Source organism: Eulemur rufifrons, chromosome 24, assembly GCF_041146395.1.
Source record: "Eulemur rufifrons isolate Redbay chromosome 24, OSU_ERuf_1, whole genome shotgun sequence".
In the NCBI taxonomy this organism is placed as follows: Eukaryota; Metazoa; Chordata; class Mammalia; order Primates; family Lemuridae; genus Eulemur; species Eulemur rufifrons.
Genome location: NC_091006.1, coordinates 379,100 through 388,960, shown reverse-complemented (window position 1 = coordinate 388,960; position 9,861 = coordinate 379,100).

The following is a 9,861-nucleotide window of genomic DNA, read 5'->3' as shown; positions in this document are numbered from 1 at the left end:
GAAAGAAGAGTGAAAATAATGCACTTCATTAGACCGTTTCAGCCTTTGTCCTTTCTCACATAAAATGCCATTCTCTTAAGTGATACAATGTCTACTTAAAGTGTAAGGCTTGATAAAGTATAAAATTCATCCCCATACACACTAAAACATACCCAGAATGTAGAGTACAAATATTTAAAATGTAAGGTAACTGAATATATTTAGTTATACTTTACTAGTGTGTTGCTCTTCCAAATGTAAACTCTATTTTTAAAATAATAACGAGTTCACTGCCTTGAAGCAGTTCTCGGGCCACAGTGCAGGGACGGAGACTCCAGAAGGAGCCTGAAGACTGAGCTGCAGAGACAGAGACCGGAGACTGAAGTGGCCAATTTTCAGTTTAGCCTTTTTTTCAGAGAATTCATATTTTTCAAAGCCAATTATTTTCTATGATTCATACTTCAGATTCTTTTCCGTTTCTATTATTTACAATATTTAGGATAATTGTATGAAATGGTACCTACTTAAGAATACTGACTCACAATAGTATAACCACCTAACATTTTCTATTCTGTTCAAGATCAAATTTTGTAAAAATATTCTCTTTAAAATGCAATTCTAACTGTAAGAACCGGTTTCCCTCAGCCCCAGGAACAGATAGGCAAAGTCACCAAGGCTGCAACAGACAAAGGAGTTTATTTTCTAGCCCGGGCTAGGGTCCGAGGCTCAGAGCACCAGCGCAGTGGTCTCTCCACAAGCCCGGACCCCGCCCTGGGGTGGAAACAAAGCTTTTATACTTATCAATAGGTTACATGTATTGGGCACACCCCCCCCACCCCCCTTTTAGTTCATTTGCTCTTTCAAAAGTGGCTGATAGTATTGGCTCCTGATTGGCCGGTTTCCAAGCCGGGGCTCTGGCTCCTGATTGGCCAGTTTCCAAGCCAGGGCTTTGGCTCCTGATTGGCCGGTTTCCAAGCCGGGGCTCTCAGTTGTTACTAGCGGCATTCCGGGGAGGGCCTGCATTGGGGAAACTGAAACTTAGGCCTTTCCTAGGAGGTCCAGTCTGTCATGAAGTTACTCCTGTTTTCCTTCCTGCTCTTTCCTTCCTGCTCTACATTCCCCCCCCCCTTTTTTTTTTTTCTTGTTTCTAGCACTCTTGCTCGGACATGGGGCCTCTTGTTTCCCCTTTTTGTAAGCCAGAGTCATAGCTCAGCTTCTGGTACTGTTGTCGCAGTACCATCAGTTGTACCATGTTGACTCGTTCTTTTACAAAGGTAATTAACCTATTTAGAATATATGGTCCGAAAGTGAGGATGAGCAAAAGCACAATTAGGGGTCCTAATAAAGTTGAAAGCAAAGTAGTCAGCCAAGGGGAGCTATTGAACCATGACTCGAACCACCCTTCTCTTTGTTCACGTTCTCGCCTCCGTTTAGCCAGTCCTTCTCTGACTTTAGCCATGGATTCTCTTACTACCCCGGTATGGTCAGCATAGAAGCAGCACTCTTCCCCTAGGGCCGCACACAGCCCTCCCTGTTGGAGGAGTAGTAGGTCTAGTCCCCTCCGGTTCTGCAGCACTACCTCAGACAGTGAGGTCAGTGACTTTTCTAAATGGGAGATGGATTCTTCGATCCTGGATATGTCTTCATCTACAGCGGCCCTCAGGCTATTGAACCCCCTGTGCTGCACCGCTAAGGATGAGATACCTGTCCCTGTTCCTATTGCACCCAGACCGAAAAGGGTGGCTGAGGTTATTGCTGTAAAGGGCTCTCTTTTTGTAGTTAACCTGGCACCTCTTGTGCCTTTTTCCCATGCATCATATATTATATTTTCTTGGTAGTAGATAACCTTAGGGAATACTAGTACCATGATGCAGACTTACTCTAACTCATTAAAGACAGACAGGCTAAGGCATGGGGTCAAGCCTGTTTTAGAACAAACCCACCATCCATTGAGTGCCGGAATCACCCATTTTGTTCCTCCATTCCGGTTTATAGATGGGTGGACTATAGCACAAAGTTGTGCATGGCTAGGGGGCACCTTCCCTACGCAGGTTCCATTTCCAGTGACTGCCTGAAGTGTTAGCCCCGGCCCCTTGCGGTCCCACGTGCAGGACCTGGGGGCCTCCTCTCCCGTGCGGTTGAAGGGGGCATCTATTCCTACTGCTTCATAGAAAGGGGGTCTGATGTCATAGCATAACCAACAGGCTTTTGTAGCATTGGGATCGGAGCGATTTAATGCCTCATATGCTGCTGTCAGCATTTTCCATAAGGGATCTCCTGACCCCTTTGTCCTGGGGGTTATTTGCGTTTCTATCTCTGCCACCGGGGTCTTTAAGAGTGAGGGTGGAGCAACAGTCGGGCATGGGCTATTTTGTTTATCTCCCAGCACCCCCAAAATGTCAGAACCGGTTCCCCCCAGCACTGGATTGGGCCCTACAGCGCCCGAGATGGGAGAAGCCCTCAGTTTGAATTGTATTACAGTGCCTCGCCCCCCCCAGCGGCGATCATAGAGAGTTACTCCCCAGTATAGTCCCGAGACCCACCGTCTGTCTTTTTTTCCTTCTTTTGTGAACCTTACACGTATCAGGTTACAGTCAGAGGTATACCTGGTTCGCGAGCATGGCCGGACATAAGACATCTCAATGAAAACAGGTCGGACCTGCCATTTCCACTCTCCGTCATTGGTGGTCACACACTTCCAGGCTGCACAGTAGAGAGACTCGATCCCCCCACACGCGCGCCTCATTTCCCCTGTTCTAAATCCCGGACATGCAAAAAAACCATTCCTACTTAACTCTATCCGGGCCTGGCATTGGGTATACTGATATTCATAGCCCAATCTCTGCCGCTTAGGGTCGTACTGCAGATTATCCATGCCTGGCAATTGTTCTAAGTTGAAGTACAGGTCCGGCCACCAAGTGTTTAGTGGGGCCGTTCCTGAAGTCCTACTATAAACTTCATGAGTTTCTAAGTTAGTGATTTCCCAGGTGAGGTTATAGGGCATGTGGGGATTTGGGTCAGTCATTGCTTTTCCCATAAGGGTTATGAATATAGCAGTCACCACAAGCATTTTTATTCCGTATTGTCTTTATCCTGAGTCCCGCGGTGGTCTGGTTGTTACGCGAGTCAGTCTGGTCTTTAGTGGATTCTCTGGATGCACTGAGGCCCTCCACTGAACTTGCTGCTGCTCCCGCTCGTCCTCGTTGGCAGGTCTTACGTGGGAGTGGTGTACCCAAGTCGCCACTCCGTCAACCTTTAGGGCAGTGGGGGTAACAAGAATAGTCTGAAAAGGTCCCTTCCACCTGGGCTCCAGGGTCTTGCTATTATGCCGTTTTACCCATACCCAATCTCCCGGCAGGTAAGGGTGCCCGTTAGCCTTTTCCTCTGCCGGTCGGGTGACCTGATAAATGGCTCGAAGGGCAGGCCAGATCTGGCTCTGAACACTTTGCAGGGCCTGCACAGCCTGTAGTACTTCTATAGGGTGTTCAGGCAGGGTCTCAGGTTTCATTTTTGGAATTACCGGTGGAGGAGCACCGTATACTATCTCAAAGGGGGTTAGGCCTAAATGGTAGGGGGTGTTCCGGGCTTGGAACAGGGCGAAGGGAAGGAGCGTCACCCAGTCCCCACCAATCTCCAGAACCAATTTAGTCAAAGTCTCCTTTAGAGTTCTGTTCATTCTCTCTACCTGCCCTGAGCTCTGGGGATTATATGCACAATGTAGTTTCCAATCTGCCCCCAGAGCCTGGGCGAGTCCCTGACTAACTTGACTTGTGAAGGCTGGGCCGTTGTCAGACCCTATGCTCTCTGGCAGCCCGTATCTGGGAACTATTTCTTCCAGCATTTTCTTGGCTACTATTAAAGCAGTTTCTCTTTTAGTAGGAAAAGCCTCTACCCACCCTGAGAAGGTGTCTACCATAACCAGCAAGTACTTGTACCCATATTTCCCTGGCCTTACCTCCGTGAAATCTATTTCCCAAAACAATCCTGGCCGCCTCCCCCGTTCCCTGGTACCTGCATGGGTCCCTCTGATCCTCCCCGGCTGCATGACCTGGCAGACACGACAGTCCTTGACAATGCTTTCTGCTGTCTTTCCTTGTGATTTGAATCTGAGTTGTGCAGTGTCCAGCAGCTGCAACATCTTTTTCTTGCCGAGATGCGTTGTCTGGTGCAAGTGTCTCAGCAGATGGTTCCCCAAGGCTTCAGGAACTACTAGGCGATGCTCTCTGTCTTGGAACCAACCGTCCTTACCCTGCGTTGTCTGCAGTTTTTCTCTGGCCCAGTCCATGTCCATACTGGAATAGTCCGGTTGAGGGGGTATCTCTCCTATTCCTGGGGGCGGCAGGCTCAAGTGTAGGACATCTGTTGGTGTAGGTCCTTCCGCAGCCCTCTTGGCCTCGGCATCCGCGGCCCGGTTGCCTCGAGCTTCTAGGGAGTCCCCCTTCTGGTGTCCCGGAGTGTGGACTACAGCCACTGCCTTTGGTAACAGGATAGCTTCTAGCAATTGAAGTATTTCAGGCTTATGTTTGATTTCTTTGTCCTCTGCCATGATGAAGCCCCTTTCTTTATAGAGGGCTCCATGTATGTGCACTGTCTCAAAGGCGTAGCGGCTGTCAGTATATACCGTCAGCCTCTTCCCCTGGGCCCGGCGAAGGGCTTCCGTTAATGCAATCAGCTCAGCCTTCTGGGCAGACGTCCCCTGTGGAAGGCGTGCAGCCCAGATAAGGTTGCCTTGTCCATCTACTATGGCTGCTCCTGCGTACCTGTGTCCCTCCCTGACGAAGCTACTCCCGTCCGTGAACCAGGTCAGGTCGCTGTTCACAAGAGGGCGGTCCTGCAGGTCCTTCCGGGCCATCTGGGTCTCCGCCAGGATCTCAAGGCAGCTATGCTCAGGCGTTGCCGGTCCAGGATCTGGCAGGAGCGTGGCTGGATTCAGGATGGCAGGAGCTCGAAACTCGATACGGGGAGTATCTAACAGAAGCCCCTGATAGTGAGTCAACCTCGCATTTGTAATCCATCGCCCTGGTGGCTGCTTCAGGATCCCCTCTATGGCATGAGGGGTGGTAATTCGCAGATGCTGACCCAGGGTGAGCTTGTCAGCGTCTTTGACCAGCAAGGCTGCGGCTGCGATGATACGCAAACACGCCGGCCACCCTGCTGCTACGGGGTCAAGTTTCTTGGACAGATATGCTACCGGCCGCCTCCATGGTCCCAGCATCTGTGTGAGCACTCCCTTGGCTATTTCCTTTTTTTCATCCACAAAGAGGTGGAACTCCTTCGTGGGGTCAGGGAGGGCTAGGGCCGGGGCCTCTAGCATGGCTGTTCATTTGCCTAGTCCATTCCCAAGCCTGACCTGCCTTACACCCTTCATATAAGGGTCGAGCCTTTTCTGCAAACCCTGGGATCCAGAGGCGGCAGTACCCCACTGATCCCAAGAACTCCCTTACTTCTCAACATGAGGTTGGAGTGGGTATTCTTAACACAGTCTGTTTCATTGCCTCAGTTAGCCATCTTTGTCCTCCCTTTATTTTATATCCTAGATAGGTGACTTCTTCCTTGCAGATCTGGGCCTTCGTAGCACTAGCCCGGTACCCCATCTCGCCCAGCACCTTGAGTAAGTCCTTGGTGCCCTCTAAGCAGGTCTGTGAGGTTGGGGCAGCTAGTAACAGATCATCTACATACTGTAACAGGGTCACCTCTGGATGACTGGCCCGGTACTCACCCAAGTCTTCATGGAGGGCCTCGTTGAACAGGGTGGGTGAGTTCTTAAACCCCTGGGGTAGCCGTGTCCACGTCAACTGTCCTCGGATTCCCCTCTCCTCATCTTGCCACTCAAAGGCAAATATTTCCTGGCTGCGTGGGGCTACTGCAAAGCTGAAAAAGGCATCCTTTAAGTCCAGGACAGTATACCAGGTTTGTGTTGGAGGAAGGGAACTCAGCAGGGTGTAGGGGTTGGGAACGGTAGGGTGGATGTCTAGGACACGCGCGTTGACCTCCCTGAGGTCCTGCACAGGCCAATAATCCTTTCCACCCGGTTTCCTCACTGGCAGCAGGGGAGTATTCCAGGCTGACTGGCACCTCCGGAGGATCCCGGCATCTAGGAGCCTTTGAATGTGAGGCGTTATTCCCACTCTAGCTTCTTGGGGCATGGGATACTGTCTGACTCGGGCCGGTTCAGCTCCCGGTTTCAGCTCAATATAAAGAGGAGGCCGATACTCTGCCCATCCTGCTCCCCCTGTCTCAGCCCAGGCTTTAGGAAACTCTCGAAACCAGTGTTCCATCTCTCCTTCCTGACGGATCCCCACAGGCTGGTATAGTCGGTACTCATCCGCCTGGGCCAAGGTCAGGACTTGAGTAACCTGAGGGCTGCTGATATGGTTCCCTTTAGCATCAGTTACTATTATTCCTTTGTCTTCAAAATAGATATGGGCTCTTAGCTTTGTAACTATATCTCTTCCTAACAAGGGGGTGGGGCACTCCGGAATGACCATAAAGGCATGGCTCACTTGCCCTGAGCTCAGGTCTAGCTTTCGCCGGGTAGTCCATCGGTAGGGCCTGGTTCCGGTTGCCCCCTGCACCCAACTAGTCTTGTTGGACAACTTTCCAGTGGTTCCAGTGATTACTGAATGTTCCACTCCTGTGTCTACCAAGAAACTGACTGGGTTCCCCTCCACTTCTATAGTTACCCTGGGCTCGGGGAGGGGATCCGAACCCCGTCTTCCCTATTCACTGTCTTCTCCCTGCCCCGCTATTAAGACTCTCTTAGGCGATGCTTTCCCCCCAGCCCCCCTTTTTTCTTAGGACATTCTCTAGCCCAATGCCCCCTCTCCTTGCAATTTGCACACTGGTCTTTCTCTAGCCTTCTCCTCCAGGGGCGGCCTCCTCTCTCCTCCCCAAACTCTTTTCTCCCGAGCGTGCTCCCTGTAGCTGCCAGAAGAATCTTGGCCATCTCTTTGTTGGCTTTTCTAGTTTCCCCAGCCTGGAACTTTCTATCTTCTTGTGTAATCCTTTCTAGCCTCTCTTCCGGGGTCTCCCTATTATTGTAGACTTTCTCAGCCACCTCTAATAGATCTTGTATTGTCTTTTCACATAACCTATCTATCCTCTGTACTTTTCTCCTTATATCGGGGGCTGCCTGTTTTACAAAGGCCATCATTACTGCTGCCTTGCTCTCTTCTGCCGTAGGATCTATGGGAGTGTACTGTCTGAAAGCCTCCATAATCCTCTCCAGATAGGCCGCTGGACTTTCCTCGAGCCCCTGCCGAACATCCCCTACCTTAGCTAAATTTGTCGGCTTCCGTGCCGCCGCCCGGAGACCGGCCATTAGAGTCTGGCGGTAGACCAGGAGACGCTCCCTACCTTCAGCCTCATTGTAATCCCAGGGGGGTCGTTCAAGTGGGAACGCCCGGTCTATGATCCCTGGATTAGTGGTGGGTCTGCCGTCATCTCCTGGAACCAGTTTCCGTGCTTCCCCCTGTATTCTTTCCCTTTCTTCAGTGGTAAAAAGAACTTTTAGTAGTTGCTGACAGTCGTCCCAGGTGGGCTGGTGAGTGAACAAAACAGAATCTAAAAGGTTAATCAGATCTTTAGGATTCTCTGAGAAGTTGGTATTTTGAGACTTCCAGTTAAACAGATCACTAGTCGAAAAAGGCCAATATTGGTAAGCCTGTTCCCCGTCAGCTTGCAGGGGCCCTATTGCACGCAGGGGAAGAGCCATGACTGGCTCTGGGTCCAGTGTTCTAGTGGCCCGCTGCCGGGTCCCGTACGCCGGGCCATCCACTGAGGGAGCTGCAGTGGCTGGGGCTGCGGCTGCAGCGGGGTTATAAGGTGGGGGTGGAATACACTCCTGGTCTATTAGGTCAGGATAGGGAGTGGAGTCCGGAAGAACAGGGGGCGAGTCCAAAGGGGTGCCTTTAGTAGTCCCCGATTTGGACTCCCCCTCTTTCCTGGCCTCCTTTGCTACCATGATCTTGCTGTCTCCTACTGGGAGCAGGATCTTCCTCAACCAGAGTGGGGGGTCCTGGACTAAGTCTTGCCAGACAATAATGTATGGAATCTGGTCGGGATGACCGTGGGGCCCTTTGTTGAACACTATTTCTTTTACTTTGGAAATGATACCAGAGTCAAACGTTCCATCCCGGGGCCATCCAACCCCGAAGGTTGGCCACTCAGACTTACAAAACTTAATAAATTTGCCTTTCCTGATTTCTATAGCGAGGTTGTGAGCCCTATCCTTGACTTCTTTGAAATGATCTATGAGGATAGACAGAGGCGTTGTCTGTGTCTGCCCTATGCTCACAAAGGGAACGGGTGAAGGGAGTTTCTCTCAGGTGTCCGCCTGGCTGCGTCCCTCGCGGGAACTTAGGCGCGTCTTGGCTAAGGTGTACCCGTATAAACCCCGGGCCTGGTCACTCCTTTTTAGGGGAGTGAATCACCGTTATGCCGTACACCGCCGCCACAGAATCGCAGGTTAGGACCCACTCAGATTCCGTAGCCGTGGCCGTGGAACCTTATACAGTCACGCTTCACTCATTCAATCAGGCAGACAGACTTTATGTGGGGGCGTCTATTCGGAGCCACACTAGGATTCCTATTACAACCCAGTAAAAAAGTGTGAGGGCGCACCTCTGTGGGGTTCCCCAAGAAGGAAGGGCAACAGTGTATAGACCGATACCAAATACCAGAACCAGTGAGCCCAGAAGAATAAGCTGCAACCAAAAAGCAGTAACTCCAGAGACCGAGGGAATCATCGAAAGGATGACCCTAGGCGACAGGGTTCCGGGGCCTCGGCGGGGCCACAGGCCCAGAGCTGGGAGATGCTGTGGGCTGCAGTGAATAAAGAGAAGTAGCGGGGGGAATGGGCTGGGGGGGTGGGGTGTGGTGGAGAATTATTAGTCCACCCTTGTCTGTTGCCTCTGCGACAAACAGGACATTTAACTCCGTTGTTAATCGGGAAACTTTGGGGACTAAAGATAGAGCTGCTTTCTCTGCACATCAGATCAAATCCACGCTCCTGTGAGTGAAGAAGAAACATAAAACACGGACAAAAGCGGCGAGGTAAGCCACAATCTGACACCAAAAGCGAAGCAAGTGGGCAGCGCGTTTGTGCAGGGCAGGCGCCGTGGCCGCTGCCGCCTCTGGGCGGGACAACGGGCGGGCGCGCGGGCCGGCGCCGCCACCGCTGGAGCGCGGGTGGGCGCGCGCGTGGGCCGCCGCCGCTGCTGCCACTGCTACTGCTGCTGCTGCTGGGGGATGGGCAGCTGAACGAACACCAAAGACTCAAACACAGAACAATGGCCACCAGACAATAACACAGATAGACAACGACAAGACGTTTCACAAATCCCTAACTCTTGGCCCTGTGGCCAACTTAGTTTCCCTCTCAAACGGACCTTACCGGCCCGCGCCGGAAACCTACCGAGGGGGGCAAGGGACGTCTCCCTTCACTCCCGGGCCAGCGACCTCCCAGCGCGTCCGCCTAGGCCTTGGCCGGCCACCAATTACCTGCACCGCGCGGATTTTTTTAGAGTTCCAACTCCTCCTTGGGCCTGGATTCTGTTCCAGGGGTTTTGGGATCCCGGACGAGCCCCCAAAATGTAAGAACCGGTTTCCCTCAGCCCCAGGAACAGATAGGCAAAGTCACCAAGGCTGCAACAGACAAAGGAGTTTATTTTCTAGCCCGGGCTAGGGTCCAAGGCTCAGAGCACCAGCGCAGTGGTCTCTCCAGGAGCCTGGACCCTGCCCTGGGGTGGAAACAAAGCTTTTATACTGATCAATAGGTTACATGTATCGGGCACATCCCCCCCACCCCCCTTTTAGTTCATTTGCTCTTTCAAAAGTGGCTGATAGTATTGGCTCCTGATTGGCCGGTTTCCAAGCCGGGGC